The sequence below is a fragment of the Leptonychotes weddellii genome, chromosome 2 (assembly GCF_054177405.1).
Source record: "Leptonychotes weddellii isolate Sample4059 chromosome 2, ASM5417740v2, whole genome shotgun sequence".
Classification (NCBI taxonomy): Eukaryota; Metazoa; Chordata; class Mammalia; order Carnivora; family Phocidae; genus Leptonychotes; species Leptonychotes weddellii.
The window spans coordinates 29,621,407-29,644,970 of NC_138370.1; the positions used below are offsets into that span (position 1 = coordinate 29,621,407).

A 23,564-nucleotide genomic window follows, 5' to 3' on the forward strand; every position below is an offset into this window, starting at 1 on the left:
AAAAAAAAATAAATAAAAATAAAAAAAAACAAAACAAAATTGCAATAGTCCAGTATAGGAGAAAGTCTGGATTTTTAAATATTCAATTAGATTTGGAGTGTTAGGTGGGACTCTTGGTTCCAAGCAACGGAAACAACTTGACATAGCTTAAGGGAAAGGGGGAACTCCATGAGAGGCTCTAGAACCTCAAATGGGGGTTTTACTTTCTCAGATGTTAGCTACCCTAGGGCAGTAGGGAACCACTTGTTCAGTAGCTCCTAGATCTCTTACTATTCTGTTTTTTTCCCTTCCTGGGAGCTTCATTCTCTCAGAGCAACTTTTTCCACCAGCCGTAGGTTGGCTCACACAAAGCTTTGACACACACAAGAGGATCTGGATTTTGTTCATCCAGTTGTAATTTGAAATACCCAATTAAGTTGACAAATTGGCCAGACTTGGGTTACAGATTCACCAACTGAGCCAGGTGAGTGAGACACCATGATGGGTTCAAATGAGAATAAGTATCCATTAGCAACCAACTGACCACACCAGGAAGGCAGAAGAACGGAAGAACATGGAGACTCCCCTCTGAAACCAGAGTTGGGGAGGAGGGAGAAGGAGCATTTCTGAGGAGAGCTGTGGTGTGGGGAGGTGAGGTGTGTACGAGTGCGCTGGGGACACTCAGCACTATCACCAGATGCCACAAATGCTTCCCAGATTTCCCTGCCCCCCATCTCAACCCCTCCCAACCCTCACACCAAATGCTCACTGTTTTTTTCCCCCACATAGTTACTGGTGAGCCTCTTCAAAATCAGCAACTTTGATGGAAATAATATCCTTATGATTTTCTGGAATTAGTAAGCTTCACAGTGGGCACAGACTGTAGGCCAATGGCACCTTCTTACCAGAGTCACCTGAAGTGAAGTGGGTGGAAATGCTCTTTTCTTCATGAATTATTCCACCTGCAGTTTGCTTGCACATTATTTTACTTCCCTTTTCACATCTGTCGCCTGGCTCAGCCCTCTGCCACCTGGTGCTGTCTATGACTCCTCCCTCCCCCCATATTTAACAACGCCATTGCCATTCAGGGCATCCTCCTTCTGCAGGGCAGCAGGGGCCCCCAGCAGTCCCATCCATGTGTCCACTGACTTGTAAACAGTCATGAGTCCTACAACGTTAGCACCAGAAGGGCCTGTAGCATCTGGTCCAATCCTTTTATCTTATGGGAGGAGAAATGAGGCCAAATGACCACATCTGACTTTCTCAAGATCACCCAGTATATTAGTGGGAAAGCATAGCTAAAGTCTTGGTGTTTTCTAGTTCCTAACCCAGTGGTGCGTCCAAGGACTGGACAAAGCAACCAGCAAAAAACAGAAAGAGGGGTGGTACAGAAAACCACTCAAGCAGCGTCTCAGCCTCTTTGGCCAAAATCCCCCACCATCATCCTGATGTTTTAATTCTCTTTTAAAGTAAATATGCCCCCTTTACGGTCACGTGCACTGCAGGACCCAAGACAGGGCAGGCCTCCCCTTGCTTGCTCAGCAGATAGTTATCAAGCCACTATCATGCTCAATGTGGAATGCAAAAACGAAAAACAGAAAACAAACCCCAACCAACCAAACAAACAAACAAAAAACCCATTAATTATGGTCCCTACCATCTGAAAGTTTTCAACTGGTTTGGGGAGAAAGGCCAAAAATACTCGATCAGGTTTAAGATACAAGGACTGTCAGAGAGCAGGACATGATGTCATCAAACAAAAGAGACCAGGCTTCCCAATACTGCCCTTACTCTTTGCATCTGACGATCATCTTATATAAAAGAAAATGTAATAGAAACTTCCCCCAAGCTGCATAAAGGTGCCCCTGAATCTCCAGTTTACCAGGTGAGTAAATAAAATTATTGTGAGTAAGGGATGGACATCAAGTGCCAGGAGTTCAGAAGATAAGAGTATTTGGGGGAGACTCTACTGACTGGGCTCTGATTTCTGCCCCATTTTGAGAAAGGAAGAGACAGACATCATCAGTCCCTCATTTGACATACAAGAAACAGAGATCCCATAGCATGGGAGGGAAATAGAACCAGAATTCAGAATGCCTGTTTTGTCAACTTTCCATTATCATTATGGAAACAAAAGATGCCACCATTTAAAAAATCAAATAGTACTACAAGGCTTATAACAAAAAATAGTTCCTTGCTTCACTTGCTGCCCTTACCTGAGAGGCAATCACTTAGACTTTTAGCCTAAAAGTTTCTTATGCTCTTTACCATCTTAGTTTCATATATCATGCTTATGTGGCTAGTTCTTGATTATTCCTTCTATGGACATCTTACTATGGAATATGAGATTTTAGCTCTCTTACTCCTCTCCTTTCTAGTTACATAACAATTTTTATCAAATCAATATTAATGTTCACATTAGTATTTACATAAACTTTGTTCAGAGAAGAGTCATATAGTACATTGCGATTACATTTTCTTTCCTGTATAACTTTTGGTTTTCCCTGGAATTAATAATCATCTTTTCATTGTTGTTATTGTTGTTTAATTGGTTTTCTATGTATCTATCATTAATTCATCTTCCAACTTCCTGATAGAATTATAAAATTCTTTCTAATACATTCAAACACATCAGGTGATCTCCCAGTTTCTTTCTTTTCTTTCTTTCTTTTTTAAATTTGGATGTCTCCATATCCAGCAATCCTGCATTTCTCTGTCTGCCAGTCTGATATGGACGTTTTCCTTAGGATTGATGCATAACTACTATTCTGAAACTTTCTTTCATCTTCATCCTGGGATTTCCCTCTACCTCTCTCATGTGTTAGGCCTACATTTTTTTCAGGAATCTGGTTTGTATTTTCTAGAGAATGGGTGAATGGGAAGTGAATTTTTGAGACAATGTATGCCTGAAAAATACCTTTATTCTATCCTCATGATTAGTTTATATTTTGGTTGAATATAAGGGTCACAGTTGTAAATCATTTTTCCTTTTTCAAGGCCTTTTGAAGTCCTTGATGTCTTTGTCCCTTACCAGTAATGCTGTTCAGAAGTCTGGTGCCATTCTGATTCCTTGACTTTTCTGAGTATGACCTGTTTCTTTCTCTCTGAAAGCTTTTGGAATCTTCTCTTTATCCCTGAACATCATCACAATGATGCTTTCATTCACTCTGTCAAGTACCCATTGGCCCTTTTAATTTGGAAACAAATGTACTTCAGTTCAGGGTTTCTATCATGATTTCATTTCTCTCTTTTTTTGTTTGCAACTCTTATTAAGAAGATATTAAGCATCCTGGATTTGTATCTAATTGTTTTCATCTTTCTTACTTCCTAATTTTTTTGTCTTTCTGTTTTACTTCCTGGTAGATTTCCTCAATTTATTTTCCAACTCTCCCCTTGAATTTTTTTTCTGTCATATTTGTAATCTCCATGAGTCTTTCTGGTTCTCTGAATGCTCTCTTCTCTTTCTTTAAAAAGCATCAAAGAACACAGTATCTCTTTTTACTTCAATATGAAAGTATTTTTTTTCTCTCTCCCTGCATTGTCTCTGTTTCTTCCAAGTTTCCCCCCATTTTTCCTCATTTGTTTGTTTTGGTCTATCTCTGATGTTGGAGGATTCCCTCAAATGTTTGATGGTCCTTGATGGTTGGTTCACAGTTAGAAGTGAGGCACTAAAAATCTATTTGAAAGTTGAGCATATGTGGGAGGTTTGAGGACAGGTGGGCTGCACCAAAGCCATTGCACTGTGAGGAAAATAACAGATTCTGTAGAGTTTTTCTCTTGAGCTGGACAGTTTCCCAATGAGATTACTCCTCCACACTCCTGCCCGGTGGTGGGAGGGTGGGAACTGGGGAGGTGTAAGCCTTTTCCAGCATTCTTCCAGCCAAGTTGGATAAGGGAGATGGGGCACACATCGTGGCATTACCGTTCAATATACAAGTTCAATGAGTCTGCCCCTCATCAGTAAATTGTCTTACTTCTGTCCTTGGTGGATCCTAGCTCCTAAGCCTTGAGTCTATCTTGTTTAGCCTCTCAGTCTTCTTCCTCCTCACACAAGCTTTCAACCAATCTTCCTGTTTTCTGCCCCACCCAAACCAACACCTGCCCTGCCACCCCTTTCAGAGGGTCCTGGTCATCTAATCCCTCAGCCTGTCTAGGGCTTGGAGATGCCAAAGAGCTGGCTTTTTGTTGGCTTCCAACTCTTGCGAGGCTAGGCTTTTCTGGCATGGTAGCTTAGTTTCCACTTATCATAGTTTTTGTGTTTTTTAAAGTTTTAAAATTTGTAGTTGGTTTTTGAGGTTTGTACATTCTCTTGAACCTTTATGCTCTTTTCCCCATTTATTGTCATTTTAGTGAGGGTTTAATAAAATTATGTGTTCAGTAGACCATACTTAACTGTCATTTCCATGTGTCTGCTTTGAAATCCACTCTTCTAGCTGTCTTCTTTTTCTCCTTGTCCCATTTTTTCTCTCTTCCTTCCCTTCCTCCTTCTCTCCCTCCTCTCTTCTTTCCACCCTCCCTTTCTCTTTTTCCTTCCTTCCTTCCTTCCTCTCTTTATTTCCTTTAGAATGGTGTTCTTCCCTCCTTGAAGGGCCTTGGGGAGTCTGCTCTTTTCCGCTCTTTGAAATACTTTGAATATAAATAGTACCCTGGACTCTGGCTTTAATTTGAGCACATTACCTTTCTTCAGTGGACTTAGAAATAATAACATCCCACAGAATTTGTGCTTCCTAATCTTTTCCCTTCAGTGTGGTTGCTGAGAAAACTCCCTTTGGTATTTCTAGGAAATGGACTATTATCATTTCATCCATTTCAGGTCTGGCAATTTTTTGTTCATAGCTTGGGTTCCAGAACCTTGTCCAGGGAACATAGGAGAGGGCAAAGAGTATACTCTTGACCAGCAAGAAAAATGGGGCCAGGATGAGGGTGGGAACAGGTATTAATTACTTGATGAATAAATTTAAAAATATGTATTGAGTGTCTACTATATTATAAGCACTGTGATAGGTACAGAGGATGTAAAATGAGTAAGGCATTCAGAGTCTGGCGGTAAGACAAATAAGCAAGCGAATAGAATATAATGTGATAAGTGTACTTCATGCTCAACAAACGTTAATTTAACATCTACTGTATGTCAGGTACTATACGAGGCACTTTAATTTTATTAATTCCTCATAATATCATTGTGTGTTAGGCATTATTATGCCTATTTTACTCTAAGGAAACTGCCAACATAGAGGAATATGCAAATGACTATGAAGACAGAGACATGAGACCTCTCTTTGGTGCTTGTTGGCCGGGCAACCAGGGCTACGCCCTCCCAGAGGCTCTGGTGAGCACCAAAGATATGCCTGCAACTGGGTCTTCAGACTTGGGCCTCACCCATCCTGCTGCTCCCTTCCAACTCCAACTCCAAGGAGAGTGTCTCATCTAGGACCTGAGGAAGAAAGCCAGTTCTACGGGTCAGCAGCAGTATTGCTGAGCCCTGTCTTCAGCACGGAAAAAGTGAGGGAAAAATAAGTCATGAAAGCCTTGAACTAAAACTGTCCCAAACCACAGGAGATTCTTAGATGTGAAGTCCTTTTTCTTTCTCTCACTTTTTCCCCCTTTTCTTTTTTTGTCAGTAACAAACATACACTCGCTCAGAGATGGCCATGATGACAGCTGATGGGGAAGGTGGAGGGGGGGCGGGGAGGTGCGGTCCAGAGAGATTTTTTAGAAAGGCAGCTCAGCTGGCCCCCAGAGGAAAATCAAGGGGATCACATGGGTGAATTGGGGAGAGGGACACACACACACACACACGCACACACACAAAACTCTCTGAACTTAATCAGGTTGTAAAACTCTGTCTTTGAAACAGGAACTTGCCTTGGGTCTCCTGAACCGAAAAGCACAGATCTCGCCTTCCTCCTGGAAGTCACCTTGTCCTTTGGAGCCGCCGGCTGCAGGAGGTGGCTTCCTCTGGCTGGTGACAAGCTGGCTCCTTGGTGCGGAGAGCTCTCGGTCTTCCAAAACCAGGGCCGGGGTAAGTGGAGGCTGCAGACCCACAGGGCCTCCCTGGGGGGCTCCTCTCAGTTTGGTTACCTAAGGACTAGATCGAGGAGGTTTTTGTGGGGTGGGGGACACCGGGACTCCTATGTATCGAGAAAAGGAAGTGGGGGCGGGGTGCAGACAGAGATTTTGCCAAATTACAGATGGAGCCGACTAGATCCAGAACAATTCCCAAAGGAGGTCCTCCCACACCCACAGGAAGGCCATGAAAAAAAAAAAAAAAGCTTGAAATTCAAATTATTTTTGGTGCTTGGGAGATGAGAGGGGAGGGAGAGAAGGCAGTGGTAGTAAATAGGAACAGAAGGGGGAAGAAAAAACAGGAAGGCTTGCTGGTATCTTTCCTAAGGAACAGCTCAGGAGAGCACCAAAGAGTGTAGGAAATGTAGCTGGACTCAAACAATACTTTTTATTATGTGTCCACGGGCAAGACTGGAAAGGAGAATCGTCACAAATTTTGTGTATCTGGTTTCTGCCCTGAAAGAAGCGGCTGATCCCCCTTCTCCTGTTTTTAGCCTCTGCTTTTGAGAGGACAGGACAGCGATGTTTTGCCCACACTACCCACATGCTGTCTGCTCCTCTCAAATGCATTTCACTGGCCTGGTTTCCTCCAAAAAGCTTTCCTGCTTTCATGATTGTTGTCGTTGCTGTTGTTGTTTCTGCTGACATTTTTGCTTTGGGCTCAAAGGATGGAAACAAAGTGGGGGGAGGAGAAAGATGGATGCCATGATGAGAGATGAGAAAAGAGTAACTATATTTGAGAATTAGATAGAGGGAGGAATAAAAGACCCTGCTCCCTGGTCGAGGGCTTTATTTAGTCTTGCCCGGTGTTCATGTTTGCCATTTCTTGAAGGGAATGATTTGGATTAGATAGGGTTGCCAGAGAGATAGATCCAGGACACCCAGTTAAATCTGAATTTCAGATAAACAGCAAAACAATACCCCCGAAAGCTGACTTTGTGGTGTATTTGAAGTAGTTCTTAAATCCCCTTGCTCCAGGGGTGTGTTAATGGTGGGTGCTCACAGGGTAGACTGCGGAAGGCATTCAGCTTCTGGATCTGCCTGAGGTGAAGTGAGAGCCAGGTGTCACACTGGGTCTTCTCTGCTCCCACCCTCCTGGCACACCAGCCCTTCCTCACTTCTAAAAAAGGAAAGAAAGGCGTTGTCCTAGATTGTAAAAACCTCCAGGGCCAAGACAAGGAACAATTAGAAATATTTGTGTTTGTGTTGGGAAAGCAAAAGCCTTTACGACTGAGGTAGCAATCATTTCACAAATTAGGTGGTTTCCAATTTATTGTTTTCCTTAAAACTTGGAGAAAAACCCATTCAAGTCAACCACTGATAAATCATTAACATAATTAAAAAAAAAATAGACTTCATTTTTTAGAGCGGGTTTTAGGTCCCCAGCCAAATTAAGCAGAAAGTGCAAACAGTTCCCACATGCTCCCTGCCCCACAACCTCCCCCGTAGAATAAATTTTGAAGGAAGGTCTCAAAGTGATGTCTGACCTATAATGTGAAGGAGTCCAAAGAGTTGAATGACATGGCCAAATTTGGCACTGCTGAAAAACAAATCTCATGCTCCCCAGCAAAGGTGGACTGGCTACAAATCTTCATATAGGGTTTGTATTCATTAAGTGATTGAGTCATTCCACGTGCACCTCTGAAACCATAAGCCCAGAAATATGTCCCTGATTTCCTTCCTTCTTGTCAGCCGTGGATGGACATTGTCATAACAAAATTCCTTGTGGCCCCATCTACCTGTTAACGTGAACAAGGTTTCTCAGTGGCTTACATTCATAAAAATGAGAAATAATGTTAATATTGATGCTAAACCTGTTCCTTCTTGCAATAAGTAATATTAATGGATGGCTATTTGAACTAATTACATGTATATGTAAATATATACAAATACATATATGTAAAAATCCACCCTCTATTAGGAGAGATAATTCTCATTAGGAAGATAATTTCCAACATTTTACTATTTTGTGTTTAATGATCAATAAAATACATATTTATTGTATTACTGAGAATTGTAATAATGACCTAGTCTCAGGAAATGTTTTAATACCTTCCAGTCACAGGATAGTTTTTGAAATTGTAAAATCAATTTACACATGCATGTTTGTTTCAAAAAATATGATAATCAGTAAAAGATGCCCAAATGATAGATGTTCAAAGAATAAAAGATGTCATAAAGATATATGACATTTGGAGACAAATCTTTAAGAGAAAAGGAAGGAAAATGTAGTTCACGGAGGAAAGGGAATGATTGAGCATTTCTGTTCATTTTGAAAAAGGAAAGATGGTGTCAAATTACTATGGTACTTAGATTCTATTGGATGCATTAAAAAGGATGATATAACAAGTTTTATTTTAAAACATTTGATGAAAACAATCTGCAGACTACATCCTCTGCAAGCACTCAAACCTACGATGAAAAGCTGGAGACGTCAACTTAAAAATGTGGGAAGGGTTATATGGTCTTCAGCATTTTTTAGGGGTGTAAGTGAAGAAAAGTTTGAAGACCTCTGCTTTATATCATTCTCTTGCTAACGTTTCTGTTCAAAATATAGTACTTAGATTTCCAGATCCTTTACAACTTTGCACAATAAAAATTACAGGCATCATTCTACCGACAGTTTCTGAGGTGCCCTAGTCCAGAGTTCTGTGTCGCTCACGGTGCTGGCCATCTACTCTCAACTGGGTGGTAGTTACAGGGTCATGCACAAGGGCTTAAACTGGAGAAACCAGAAATAAATTAGCCCCTCGACCTCACGGCTGAACTATTTCGAGAACACGCAGTTCCATTTCAGTGACCATGATTTGACTCATGGCCTGCTCAGTAACATGTAATTATAAGCTGCATTCAACGGACTTCTACTGTACTGCTTGCTTCTCACCTTCTGAATATGGGGGAGCCAGAGCAGCATTTTATGGTAACGAATCGAAGTGATCTAACCAACCCTCAAGTGCACCCTGTCCTAGGAGAGTGACTCTGGAATGCCAGGTGAGGTTCTGGAGTTTCTCCGAGTATCAAAAGTGTGTTTTTTAAGGAAGGCAGAAAAATGGACGGAAGCCACCATATACCCCAATAGCGGAGGAGATGCACATGGGGGAAGCTCTGTCATAGGGATTGTAGCCGGGGAGGTAGAAGAGTGATGAAGCGTCGCTTTTCATATCACAACTAAAAACTAATTGTTAGTTCACCACAAATTAAATGCTGCCAGCCACAGTCTGTGAAAGTGTGCTTAACCAGCATGTGGGCTTTGTAAGTAGCGATGCCTTTGTTCAGCGAGGGTCAAGAGGGATATGTTGCACCCCAAGTGATTTTTAAAAATAGATAGTATCTATTTAAGCACAAAACTGTCATAATATTTTTTTAGCTTAACGTTTTTCTTCTTAGTTAATGTTTTATTTTGAGATAATTGTGGATTCACATGCAGTTGTAAGGAATAGTTCAGAGAGATCCAGTTTCCCCTCGTGGTAGCATCTTGCAAACCACGGTCCGCTAACACAACCAGAATATTGACACTGATAGCGCCAAGAGTAAGATTTCCATCAGCACAAGCTCCAAGCCCCCTGCCCTTTTATAGCCACACCCACCTCCCTCCTACCCCACACCCTTCTTAACCTTGACAATCATTTACTGGTTCACCGTTTCTATAGTGTCATCATTTCAAGAATGTTATATAAATGGAATCAATCTACAGTACGTAACCTTTGGGGACTGGCTCTTTTCACTCAGCATACTTTTCTGAATATTCATCCTTGTTGTTGTGTATATCAGTAGCTCCTTCCCTTTTCTTGATGAATAGTATTCCATGGTATGGATCTACCACAGTTTAATTATTCACCAGTTGAAGGACATCTGGGTTGTTTCATTTTTGGCTGTTATCAATAAAGGGGCTATAATCATTATAAATAACACAGGTTTTTGTGTGATCACGTCTTCATTTCTTTTTTTTTTTTTTAAAGATTTTATTTATTTATTTGACAGAGAGAGAGGGAGCGCGAGAGAGGGAACACAAGCAGGGAGAGTGGGAGAAGGAGAAGCAGGCTCCCTGTGGAGCAGGGAGCCCGATGCGGGGCTCGATCCCAGGACCCCGAGATCAGGACCTGAGCCGAAGGCAGACGTTTAATGACTGAGCCACCTGGGCGCCCCTTTTCCTTTTTTTTTTAAACTGAAGATTTTATTTATTTATTTGAGAGAGAGAGAGAGAGAGCGAGAGCAGAGCGGGCGGCAGAGGCAGAGGGAGAGGGAGGAGCAGACTCCCTGCTGAGCAGGGATCCCTATGCGGGGCTTGATCCCAGGACCCCAAGATCATGACCTGAGCAGAAGGCAGATGCTTAACTGACTGAGCTGCACCCAGGTGCCCCTCATGTCTTCTCTCTCTAGGATGAATGCCCAGGAGTGCAATTACTGGATCATATGATAGTCCCATGTTTACATTTTAAAGAAACTGTCAATCTGTTTTCTATAAGAGCTGTAACATTTTACATTTCCACCAGCAATGTATCATGATCCAGTTTCTCTTCCTCCTCACCAGCATATGACATTGTGGCTATTTTTTATTTTAGCCATTCTGATAGGTGTGTAGTGATATCTCATTGTGTACAATTTTTTGTATCTTTTGTATCTTTTTTGTATTTTTTCCATTTTTATTGAGGCATAATTGACATATAACATTGTATTAGTTTAAAGTGTACAATATAGGGGTGCTTGGGTGTCTCCGTGGGTTAAGTGCTTGTCTGATTCTTGGTTTTGGCTCAGGTCATGATCTCAGGGTCCTGGGATGGAGCGCTGCACTGGGCTCCAGGCTCAGTGGGGAGTCTGCTTGAGATTCTCCCCCTCTCCCAATGCCCCTCCCCCCACACCCTGCTTGCAGGCATGCGTGCTCTCTCTCTCTAAAAAAATAAAAATAAAAAATTTATTTATTTTTTCTTTTTTTAAAGGTTTTATTTATTTATTTGTCAGAGAGAGACACAGCGAGAGAGGGAACACAAGCAGGGGGAGGGGGAGAGGGAGAAGCAGGCTTCCTGCTGAACAGGGAGCCCGATGCGGGGCTCGATCCCAGGGCCCTGAGATCATGACCTGAGTCGAAGGCAGACACTTAACGACTGAGCCACCTAGGCACCCCCAAAATAAAAAATTTAAAGTATAATATAATGATCAAATAAATTGATCAATATAATGATCAAATCAATATATATTGCAAAATAGTCACCACAATAAATTTAGTTAACATCCATCTCCTCACATAGCTATAAATCATTTTCTGTGATGAGAACTTTTAAGATCTCTTCTGGCAACTTTCAAATATTTATACGGTGTTGTTAGCTGTAGTCACCATGCTATACATTATATTCCCAGAACTTAGTTATTTTGTAACTGGAAGTTTGTACCTTTTGACCACCTTCACCCATTTCCTGCTTACCCCTCTTACTCTGCCTCTGGCAACCACTGATCTGTTTTCTGTTTCTATGTTGTTTGGTTTTAGATTCCACATATCAATAAGATCATACAGTATTTGTCTTTCTCTCTGACTTACTTCACTTAGCATAATGCCCCCGAGATCCATTCATGTTGTCACGAATGTCAGGATTTCCTTCTTTTTTATGTCTGAGTAATATTCTGTGTGTATATATGTGTGTGTGTGTGTGTGTGTGTGTGTACATACATTATATTTTCTTTTCTTTTTTTTTTTTAAAGATTTTATTTATTTATTAGAGAGCGAGCGAGAGAGAAACAGCATGAGAGAGGAGAGGGTCAGAGGGAGAAGCAGGCTCCCCGCTGAGCCGGGAGTCCGATGTGGGACTCGATCCCAGGATCCTGGGATCATGACCTGAGCGAAGGCAGTCGCTTAACCACCTGAGCCACCCAGGCGCCCCATACATTATATTTTCTTATGGAATAGCTCATGCAGATAACTCTTTGAGGTAGTGATTTTGCTTCCCTTGGCTATATACCCAGAAGTGGAATTGCTGGATCATATAGTTCTATTTTTAATTTTTTGAGGAAACTCCATACTATTTTTCATAGTGGCTGCCCCAATTTACATTCCCACTAACAGTGCACAAAGTTTCCCTTTGCCCACATCCTTGCTAACAATTGTTATCTTTTGTCTTTTTGATAATAGCCATTCTGACAGGTGTGAGGTGATTTCTCATTGTTTTGATTTGCATTTCCCTACTGATGAATGATGTTGAGCATATTTTCATGTACCTCTTGGCTATTTGTATGTCTTTTTTTGAAAACTGTCTAATTTTTAATCAGATTTTTGGTTTTGCTACCGAGTTGTGTGAGTTCTTTATATATTTTGGATATTAGCTCTTTATCAAATATATGATTAGCCAATATGTTCTCACTTTCAGTAGGTTGCCTTTTCATTTTGTTGATGGTTTCCTTTGCTGTGCAGAAGATTTTTAGTTTGATGTAGTCCCATTTGCTTATTTTTGCTTTCGGTTGGAGTCAAATCTAAAAGCGTCATTGCCAAGAGTGGTGCCAAGGAGCTTACCTATTATGTTTTCTTCTAGAAGTTTTATGGTTTCAGGTCTTCAGTATTTTTAATTTCTACAATTTTATTTTCACCAACTTTTTATTTGTAAAATCTTTTGTATGGGCATTAAATATTGTTTTTAAATTTTTATTACTAATCAAAAGATATATAATGCACATGATATAATTTTTTTTAAGATTTTTTATTTTTTTTTATTAGAGAGAGAGAGAGAGTACAAGCAGGGGGAGCAGCGGGTAGAGGGAGAGGGAGAAGCAGGCTCCCCACTCAGCAGGGAGCCCGACCTGGGGCTCGATCCCAGGACCCTGGAATCATGACCTGGGCCGAAGGCAGCCACTTAACCGACTGAGCCACCCAGGCGCCCCCACATGATATAATATTTTAAAAAGGTAAAAGAGTATAAGTGAGTCCTGTCTTCTCTTACTACCGCCCTCGGAGGTGGTCTCCTCCCCACAGGCCACCACTCCTACCCGCAAAACCACATGGAACTTCCTACCCAAAATAAAGGCACCAATCACTGTTCAACCACTTTTTCCTATCCCAAGGTCATCACCAGAAATGACAAAGATTGTCTTGAGCACATATAACCTCTGGGAATTCTTTTCTTTCCCCTCCTTTGTTGTCAGCTAATCCATTTACAGACGTAGGAATGAACCGAATAAAATAACTTCCTCCTCCATCCCGCCCCTCCTCCATCTCTAATATCATCTCCATTCCCCAGCTGTTTCTAATCTTGTGAGGACAAGGAAACCACATAACTGGACTTTGGATATTAGATATTCAATCAGAATCAGTAAGCAAGGCTAAGAAAGGCTCTCCTTAATGAAGGACTTCGGCTACACAGTGGGCCTTTCCCTCTTGCCTTCTGTGTTTGGAATTCCATTCCAGAGATTCAAGTTGCCAAAAGGGTGACCTCCAGATCAGTGTCACAATCCCTATATGTCTTTTCAGCAAGCCAGGACTGTGACATCTTTTGACATCAGATGCTGGAGGGTGCATGTGGCTATTTATCCAATTAGAACGTTCAGAGCATCATTAAGGATTAGGTGTAAGGATAAATTTAGGTCGTTATTGTTTAATTACTAAAAGACGTTAGCCTGGACTAGGCTTAATTCTCCAGTCTAGTGCTACACTTAATTTTAATATAGTTTGATAGACATGTGGAGTCATCATACAAATTATGATGAAATTTGAAAGAAGATTCCTGAGCTAATTACCTGTTTCCAATGAGTCATAATGAGTTTCACTAGATCTCAGGGTTCATGTTGGTAATCAGGTTCTGTATATCTTTTCCAGTGGCAGGAATTTTAATTTGAATGGAAACAAATAGGCTAAAAATTTTTTTTTTAAGATTTTATTTATTTATTTGACAGAGAGAATGAGATAGAGAGAGAGAGCATGAGAGTGGGGAGGGTCAGAAGGAGGAGCAGACTCCCCGCCGAGCAGGGAGCCCGATGCAGGACTCGATCCAGGGACTCCAGGATCATGACCTGAGCCGAAGGCAGTCGCTTAACCAACTGAGCCGCCCAGGCACCCAAATTTTTTGAAAAATATATTCACCGACTGACAATTTGTGGTTAAAGTTAGTTCTATGTTTTGTTTTATTTTTTAAATCACAAAGCAGCTATGAGCTCTCTGAGGTACTTTCAAATTAAAATCTATTTACTTTTTTTTTTTAAGATTTTTTTTTTGACAGAGAGAGAGACAGCGAGAGAGGGAACACAAGCAGGGGGAGTGGGAGAGGGAGAAGCAGGCTTCCCACTGAGCAGGGAGCCTGATGCAGGGCTGGATCCCAGGAACCTGGGATCATGACCCAAGCCGAAGGCAGACGCTCAACGACTGAGCCACCCGGGCGCCCCTAAAATCTATTTACTTTTAAAACTACCTTTTTTTTCTAATCACAAAATACTATGGGCTTATTAAAGAATACTTGGAAAATTCAGAAATATAAAAATTTTAAAGAATCACCTGTAAACTTAACTCAGATAGTTACAGGTAACATTTTTAAGCATATCCTTGCAAAACTGAATGTTTTTATTATTAAACACACACACACATTGATTATCTCTTGCAGGGGAAAGCAGTGTTTAGGGCACATGGAGAGCAGTGTTTGGGGCACATGAGTAGAAGAAATACTTGTTCAGTCTTACTCTTTTGCACCTTTTGATCTTTGTACTGTGTGTATATTTCCTATTAACAAAATAATGGAAGGACATACATCTATGTCCAAATATCCTTTGTGCTTTTTGGTTGTTTTGTAATAATCAGCTTGGGTTGGGGCGCCTGGGTGGCTCAGTCGGTTAAGCGTCTGCCTTCAGCTCAGGTCATGATCCCAGGGTCCTGGGATCGAGCCCCTCATCGGGCTCCCTGCTCATCAGGGGCCTGATTCTCCCTCCCCCACTCCCCCTGCTTGTGTTCCCTCTCTTGCTGTGTCTCTGTCAAATAAATAAAATCTTTAAAAAAAAAAATCAGCTTGGGTTAAGAACCACTGATATCAAAGTCAGCCTACTTCACTGACTACCACAGGCATCTCTTGGAATAAAATGGACAGAGTTTATTGCAGTTAATGACTTTGACTATATTCACCCACAAGTACTTCCTAACAGCAGCGCCCTCCCCCACCCCCCCAGGCTCATTGCTGAGGAAATGAATTATGTAACTAGTCTAAGCAGCTCCAAAGTTAACTATAGTGCTAAAATATGGTCATGGATTCAAAGCTAAGGTATCTATTCATTCTCTCTCGCTGATTCCGCAGGCCCAGTCCTTCCCATATAATCACAGGGCATCACTGGGGATGCAGGAATCCAAGCAGTGAACTGCACTTATTCAAACTGACGGAAAAACAATGCCATCAGCATGAATCAATAGGAATGGTGCATTTGGCCAGCAGACTGTTATTTCTGGGGACAGGATGTGCACTCAGTTTTGACGTTTATTCGTGTCAGATTTAGCTGTATAGCAATATTTTCCAAACTTTGTTACTAGGAAATAATTTTTTGGTATCTGTATGTATGCAATGCATGTATATATGTATGTGTACATATGTGTATAAAAAATACTACAGCCTGGGTGGCTTAAACAACAGAGATTTATTTTCTCACAGTTCTGGAGGCTGGAATCCGACATCAGTTTGCATGTCAGGTTCTGGGGACAGCTCTCCTCCTGGCTTGCATGCAGGTGGCCACCTTCTTGCTGGGCATTCACGTGGCCTTTCCTTGGTGCACACAGAGAGAGGGAAAGATCTCTTCCTCTTCTTATAAGGTGACCAATCCTATCGGACTTGGGCCTCACCGTAGGACCTCATTTAACCTTAATTACCTCCTTAGAAGCCTCCAAACGCAGTCACATTGTTAGGTCTTCAATATATGATTTTTTGGTTGGGGGGCATCATCCAGCATATATATATATAATATATATATATGTATATATATTCATACTTTACAAGTTTGATTCTATATACAAACTTTCAAATGTTCCACCAAAGTTTTATCTTTTTTGATTTTACCTTATTATGGTCCCTTACTGCTGCTTCCCCCATCGTATAAACAGAAATTGCCAGTTCTCTTCCACTCCCCATTTTTCCTATTCTCCAGGTTCTGAGAGTTTGAGCTAAGAGATAACCTTGGGTGTTGGGCAGGGTCACTGAACGAGGATTCAGGTGGATTCATCTCATGCCTGGCCATGTGATGCTGAGATTGTATCTCTCTCCTTAAAACCTAAGTTCTTCCATCTGTAAAAGGAGATTAATAATCTCTAATCCTGTGAAAGTTGGAAAAGAAGGAATAGTTAATAATTTACCATGTAATGTTAGCTCTTTGTAATAAAAGTTTCAAAATGAAATGCAAAGATCTTAATCCAAAGGTATCATGCTGTTTGGTTTTTTTTTATGTTTAACAATCTCAGCACTTCCCATGTGCCTTGGAAACGTTAACTCACTCAATCTCAGTGACAATGGTATGAGATAGGTTATCTGTTATCACCACCTTCCCCATTTTATGGAAACACAGAGAAGTAAAATAACTGGTCCATGGCTATGCAGCGAATTAATGATTCAGGAGGCAAATCCTGAGAACTTGGTGCTAGAGTCCAGTTACCAAGCAGTCCCTATGCAATCACTGTGAATTGTGTCACTTCCTTGCTCAAAAACCTTCAGGGGCTCTTGGAGCCTAAAATAATGAATACAACTCATTAGTTTAGCAGTACAGACCCTCCAGCGACCTTTCTTTCCCATTTTGTTCCCCATGACAATCCTTCATCTACCCTCCCGGGCTCCAACTGAACTGGATAGGCCACACTTCCCCGAAGGGATCCCATGCATTCCTGCCTCTATGCTTTGTCCTTGATGTGGTCTTTATCGGGAGGCCACCTGTTCTCACCCCCTCTCCACCTTCTATATCTTACCTTTCCTGCAAGGTCCTCCCAAAGTGCCATCTCTTTTACACATTTTCTCCCGCATCTCTCAACCCGAGCTGGTTTGATTTTCCCACAAAATCGTATCTCTGTTCATCAATCTGTGTGTATGAGTTTCTGGCTTTCACGATAGTTATCTTTATATATGTTATACTGTCTCCCTGTATATTCTCTCCATATTTCTGTATATGTTATATTCCCTCCCAGACTCAAGGATGAGTTCTTTGAGGGCTGCAATATGCTTTTGAATAGAGCTTTAAAAAAAAATTTTTTTTTTAAAGATTTTATTTATTTATTTGACAGAGAGAGATACAGCGAGAGAGGGAACACAAGCAGGGGGAGGAGTGGGAGAGGGAGAAGCAGGCTTCCCGCTGAGCAGGGAGCCCGATGCGGGGCTCGATCCCAGGACCCCGGGATCATGACCTGAGTCAAAGGCAGACGCTTAACGACTGAGCCACCTAGGCGCCCCTAAAAATTTTTTTTAATTAAAAATTTACCATTATTGTTTTTTGACAACCAGATGTAGGCATGCTTATTGCAAAAGAGTAAACATTACAGAAATACATCTTTTAGAAAGTGAGATACACCATTATAACCCCTCCTTCCCCACCCTAAGAGAACTGTGGACAGTTTGGAATGTAGTCTTCTACTCTTTTTTCATGTAAGAAACGTGTATAATTTTTATTTACAGAAATAGCATTATACTATACAGACAGCTCTGTGCCTTTTTTCCACTTAAAATATTTAGTATTTTTCATATTTTGTATAAAGAGAGATATGTCATTCTTTTTTAACCGTTGCATGCCATAGGAATGTATGGAAGTACCCGTATTTACCTATTCAATGCTGGGCTGCTGAGCGTGAGGGTGATTTCCAATTTGTGACATTATGAACAACACTGTAGTTGGGCACCTGGGTGGCTCAGTTGGTTAAGCGACTGCCTTCGGCTCAGGTTGTGATCCCCGGGGTCCTGGGATCGAGTCCTGCATCGGGCTCCCGGCTCAGCGGGGAGCCTGCTTCTCCCTCTGACCCTCTCCTCTCTCATGCTGTTTCTCTCTCGCTCGCTCTCTAATAAATAAATGGGTGGAATCTTTAAAAAAAAAACCAAAAAAAACACTGTAGTATGTGTGTATATATTCCGTATGTATACGTTACATATGTGCACACATACACATACTCCATATATACTGTATATGTCTCCGGGTGACTTTCTGGAGCACATATCCTTGGACATGAAATTGCCAGGTGAGATGAAACGGAGATTCTAAATGATGACAATTATTGCAAATGTGGATGGGAAGGAGCCTTGTGTTATGTCGTTCTGTATCCTTCACAAACTCAGTAGTTAAGAGGGCAGGTTCTGGCATCAGGCTGCACCGGTTTGTACCTAGGCTTAGTCTGTATGCCTTCGTCATATTATCCATGAGAACATAATAGTATCTTGCTCCCAGTTGAGACTTAAGTGAGATAATTCATGTAAAACAATTAGCATTTAGCAAGTACCTGGATAATAAGTAAATGCAAGATACCTGGTGGGAGGAAAATGGTAATAGGTTCACATAATTGTTTGTTGAATGAATAGGAGTGAAGAGAACAACAGTAGTTTGAGCAATCTTTCTGGAAATGGATGGTACTTTGCTATGGAAACCGAGAATAACTATATGAAATGACCAGCTACCATTAGAGGTGCAATGGCCTTGGAGAAAATTCTCTCTGTGTGAAATTAACTGGCCTGAACCAGGATCAACCAATGAGCTCTTGAGTCTCACACTTTCCCCAGTGGAACTAATGGGCCCTGGTTGCCGCCTGTACCTTATATAATGGGTATCTTTTTTTTTTTTTTTTAAGATTTTATTTATTTGACAGAGAGACACAGCGAGAGAGGGAACACAAGCAGGGGGAGTGGGAGAGGAGAAGCAGGCTTCCCGCTGAGCAGGGAGCCCGATGTGGGACTCGATCCCAGGACCCCGGGATCATGACCTGAGCCGAAGGCAGATGCTTAACGGCTGAGCCACCCAGGCGCCCCTATAATGGGTATCTTTAAGGACAGAGAATAATGCACTTGCCCAGAGGGTGCACTGGCTCCCCACTGAAGGTTATTAGGCCATCTAGTTATCCAGCCATTAATATTGAAAATAAATAGAAAGTGCATAAATAAATGGCTAGAATATAGGCTACTGTTTAGATTCTTGGGTTCTGGGCTAGAAGTCTCCGTCTTCACGGAAAGGTTCCTATACCAATAGAAGATTCTGGGGGAAGTCAATCCTGGGTTCTAGAACCAAATCTTCCTCTAATTAGCTGGAAAACCTTGAGCAAATTGTTGAACGTCATCTTGCAGACACAATGAGGGGACTGAAATAGGTGATGTGAAAGGCTCTCCCCCGCCCTTTTTTTTTTTAAAGATTTTATTTATTTATTTGACAGAGAGAGAGTGAGAGCAGGAACACAAGCAGGGGGAGTGGGAGAGGGAGAAGCAGGCTTCCCGCAGAGCAGGGAGCCTGATGTGGGGCTCGATCCCAGGACGCTGGGATCATGACCTGAGCCGAAGGCAGACGCTCAATGACTGAGCCACCCAGGCGCCCCAGGTTCTCCCCTTTTTAAAAAAGATTTATTTATTTATTTGAGAGAGAGAGAGAACATTCACGAGGGAGCACGGGGAGGAGGGGCAGAGGGAGAGAGAGAATCTCAAGAAAACTTCCTGCTGAGAGGAGCCGACGTGGGACTTGATCCCACGACCCTGAGATCATGACCTGAGCCGAAATCAAGAGTTGGATGCTCAACTAACTGAGCCACCCGGGCTCCCTGAAAGGCCCTTTTTTGGACCTTTGTTTCCCCACAGGCGGTTACATTTTCAGACATCGAGGCTATTTATTGCACTGAAAAAAATGAATGCATAAAATCTGGTAATGGAAGTATTTTCAAAATGTCCAGGTCAAGAGGTAGCAAAGGGGCTACACAGCAGGGAGCAGACTCAACTGACACCTGCTCTGTGGTGCCCACTACACGAGGGGATGGGGGGAGTCCACTCTGAGGAAGCACCCAGAAGTCTAGGGATAAGGGAATGGAATCAGGGCAGAAACTGTAGTCTAACTGGAGCCAGGTCCTGGCCAGGGGCAAATGTGGTGGTAAATGCGGCTCCCCGTGAAATATGAGCATCACCCAAAGTGCACTGATGACTCTCTTCCTAGCCCAATGTGTTCTTGCCCCCCTCCAGTAAAATTGCACCCATTTTCTCAGGCCCATTTCAAAGTCCATCTCCTTTTTGATATAAGCTCCCCTCCACCTCTCCCTCCAGATGTCTTGTTCCTCTAAAGGCTGGCTATACTCATTCTCTGGGCTATTTTCACGGCACTTCCAAGAGGGATACAAGGCTGCCTCAACCTTCTAGTGACACTTGTATCCTCCTAATGGACCCAAGGCCTTTGGCTCCCTTTGCTTCCCAGGCATCCAATACAGTAGTGCTCAGAAAATATTTGTGGCTCTGTGAGTGAGTGACTCAGGCAGGCCCCATGGGGAGTAGAGCTTTATGGGTTTTAATCTGAACCATACCATGAAACCTGAGACTTTTACCTCATTGCTCATACTGGAAACTGTCAGTTCCAGTCAGATTTGCTTGGAGCTGGGTGGAATTTTGTTCCTTTTCACGATGAAAGCCATAATCTAATTTTTAAATTAAAACACATTTACATAACACCTACTTCATGTTCCACAATAATCTAAACACTACAAATGTTAACTCATTTACTTTTCATAACGACCCAGATAGAAACTGAGGCACAGAAATGTTGTCATTCGGGCAGAGATCAAAGCTAATGAGTGGCAGAGCTGGGATTCAAACCCAGTCCATCTGGTTCCAGAGAACACGCTCCTTAATATGCTACATCGCCTGAAACTTTTAAGTGGCAAAAATCTTCATGAGCAGAAAAAAACTGACATTGATGTATTTATTTCAGAGGAAAAAAATTTTTTTCCTGTGTCCCCCTTTCCTTCCTCATTCGAAGCAAATTGTTGTAGAGCAAAGAGCCTTTTTCACACCTGAGAGAACTGGTGGCTCAGTTTTGCTTTGGCAATCAAAATGGAAGAGGAAACTTGTGTGGTTTCATCACTGGTGTTTTCGGGGTGTGTGCTGTGCACAGTGTGTCGTCCTGCTGCCCCCCTCCGTGCGCAAGGTCCCCGACTCCCAGGCTATGTTGCCTCAGGTCCTGGGGACTTTTTAGCGTGCCTTTCCCCTACAATAGTGGGATGTGGACCAGCCTTTCCATCACTCCCGCACAGCCAGTCCCTGTCCTAGAGCCTCAAGGGTCTTCCTTTGTCCTCCTCTCCCTCAAAGCCTCAACGCATCTGCGTCAGAATCCCTAGACCCAGCCTCTATCTCTCCGTCCTCCATCCCACGGGTGAATCCATTGTGCGTCCCTGTTTCCGAGGTTTTGTGCCTGACTTTATGTATATTTAAATTATCTCCCCACGTGGGAGGCCGGCGTCAGAACCCGACAGACCTGCCATTGATTAACTGTGGGACCCAGGGCAAATTACTTAACGTCTCTGAGTCTCGGTTTCCTCATCGTGAACGGGATTGATACCCGTACGGTTGCTGTGTGGATCAAAGGAGATCATGCAGGGGCTGCCCCGACACGCAGCGATTTTCTTAGGTCCCCCTTGGCATTATTTACTTAACGTATGCTTGTCTGTTTCCCATTTTCTTCCAGCGCACCCTCCCGCTCCGAGGGCAGGAAAGGCGTCTTTACGTCACACTGAGAAAGTCCCTATACCCCTCGTTAAAACGTCCGGCGCCAGTGGGCTCTTCTGGCACATTCACGACAACCCCTGAGAATCGTTCCTTCTTCAGACCCCAACCCTAAACTTTCACCCTGCGGCCCTAGAAAGGCTAAGGGCTCACGATCCGAGGGAGGCCCGGCTGAAGTCGCTCGGTGGGGCTCTGGGAAGCAGAAATGGGGTTCAAGAGGGAGCCCGCGCTCCGACTGGCCTCCCTCGTTCCAGGACGCCCTCAGCCCCGGGCCCCTTTCCGGCTGCGCACACCTGCTGCCCGCGGCTCGGCGTCGGAGGCAGGCCTCCTCCGCGCGGCAGTCTCGGCGGCCCGGGTCCCACCTGCGCGGCCGCCGACGCCGGCGAGGTGGTCCCGGCCCGCGCCTGGCCCGCCGTCACCAGGGCAGCCTCCCGGGCGCCCCGCCCCCGCCTCCTCCGCGCAGCCCGCGGCGCCCGGCCGCGCCCCCTCCCACCCCGCGGCGCCCCGGCACCCCTCTCCTCCCCCGGCGGGCTCGGCGGAGCATTGTACTCACATCCGGGGCTGGGTTTTGCTTTAATGCGAAACGTAATTAACCCGGAAAAAAGAGCCGAGAGACAAGAGAGAAGGAGGGGTGGGGGTGAGGGGGAGAAGAGCGAGAGGAGCGAGAGGCCCCGAGAGTTTGGCAGCGAGATAAAGAAATCCCCCGAGAGCTACGGCCCGGCCGGCCCGAGAGGCGCGTCCCACCCCGATGTGACCCACCCTGCCCGAGCCCCGGCCACCGCACGGCGGGGTAAGTGGGGCGCCCTGCGGGCCGGGGCGCAGAGAGGCGTAGAGGGGCGCGCGGGGGCAGGCGAGGCTGGGGAGCAGGGGGAGCAGGGGAGCCCGGGCAGGGGCGCCCAGGGCGCGCAGGCGGGGCCGGGTGCGCCTGCCCTGGTGGCTGACGGCGAAGGGAAAGGTCGCCGCAGCCCCTGGGCGCCTCCTGTAGCCCCCGGGAAATCCCGGAGGGCAGCCCCTCCTCCAATCTTCTGGAGCGTCCGGGGCGGCCAAGGTCGCCACCGCCAGGGGTCGGGCTGCGGGGGTGGGGCCGCGGGAAGGGGGGGCGGGTGTTCTGCTGAGCTGCATTTTCTCACGTTTGCAGCGGCGAAACTTCTCTGCGGGTTCTGGCGCGGGAGCCACCGGCCTCGCAACGACTGCCCGGGCTGCGGGTAGGGGAGGAGAGCGGAGAGCGTCCCAGGCAAGTCCCTTGGGCTCGGATTGGGCCATGGAGCCTCGTTTTTCTCTTCCCTGTTACCTTATTACGTGACAGGCCTACAGTGCTCCCCTAGGGAGATCCGTTCCTTTCCCCTGGGTCCAGCGCGGACCCTCGGGCTTCTGGAACTCCAGGCTGTGGGGGGTGCCTTGAAGGAAAACTGTCCTACAACGCAGGTTCGGTGCCAGATTGGGAAAGCACCCTTGAGAGAGCTGTCTCTCGCTCTCACCAACTTCTTCCTCACCTTACACGCTTCCCTTTTCTGCTCGAGTCCTGAAGACTGTTACCTCATCAAAATAACAAAAAACCAAAAAATAAATTAACACAAAACAAAACAAAAAAGGGAGGAGGGAAGGGGCAGAAGAGGCCGTGCAGGAAGGAGAAGTGTACAGGCACCTCCAGAGAGGAGGCGCGGCGGGGCAACCTCCACTTGGGCCTCGCACATCTCCTCCCCCAGGCCGGCCCTCCCCCACCCCCCCCACCCCCCCAAGCCTTTCGCCTAAGGTTTCCTTCCTTCTTCATGAGTTTGGGTTCTAGCTGAATGTTCCCCTTCTAACTCCTTCTCCTGCTCCTCCTCTTTTCTTTCTTTAGGACTCCAAATGGGGTTTTCCAGAGGA

At 44.2% G+C, this 23,564-nt stretch overlaps 1 protein-coding gene across 4 annotated transcripts in view; it reads left to right on the plus strand.

Annotated features, from left to right (window-relative positions):
* Nucleotides 1-5,836: 5,836 nt before the first annotated feature.
* Nucleotides 5,837-23,564, plus strand: part of PLEKHA2 (pleckstrin homology domain containing A2) — a 75,620-nt gene continuing 57,892 nt past the window's right edge. The window contains exons 1-2 of one of the 4 annotated variants that reach the window (XM_081809398.1): nucleotides 22,241-22,488; nucleotides 22,837-22,932. The gene's annotated coding sequence lies outside the window, so the exon portion shown is untranslated. Of the gene's footprint in view, nucleotides 6,002-22,240; nucleotides 22,489-22,836; nucleotides 22,933-23,564 lie in introns of those variants that run through there. The other 3 variants (XM_081809385.1, XM_081809394.1, XM_081809390.1) reach the window with 3 other exon arrangements.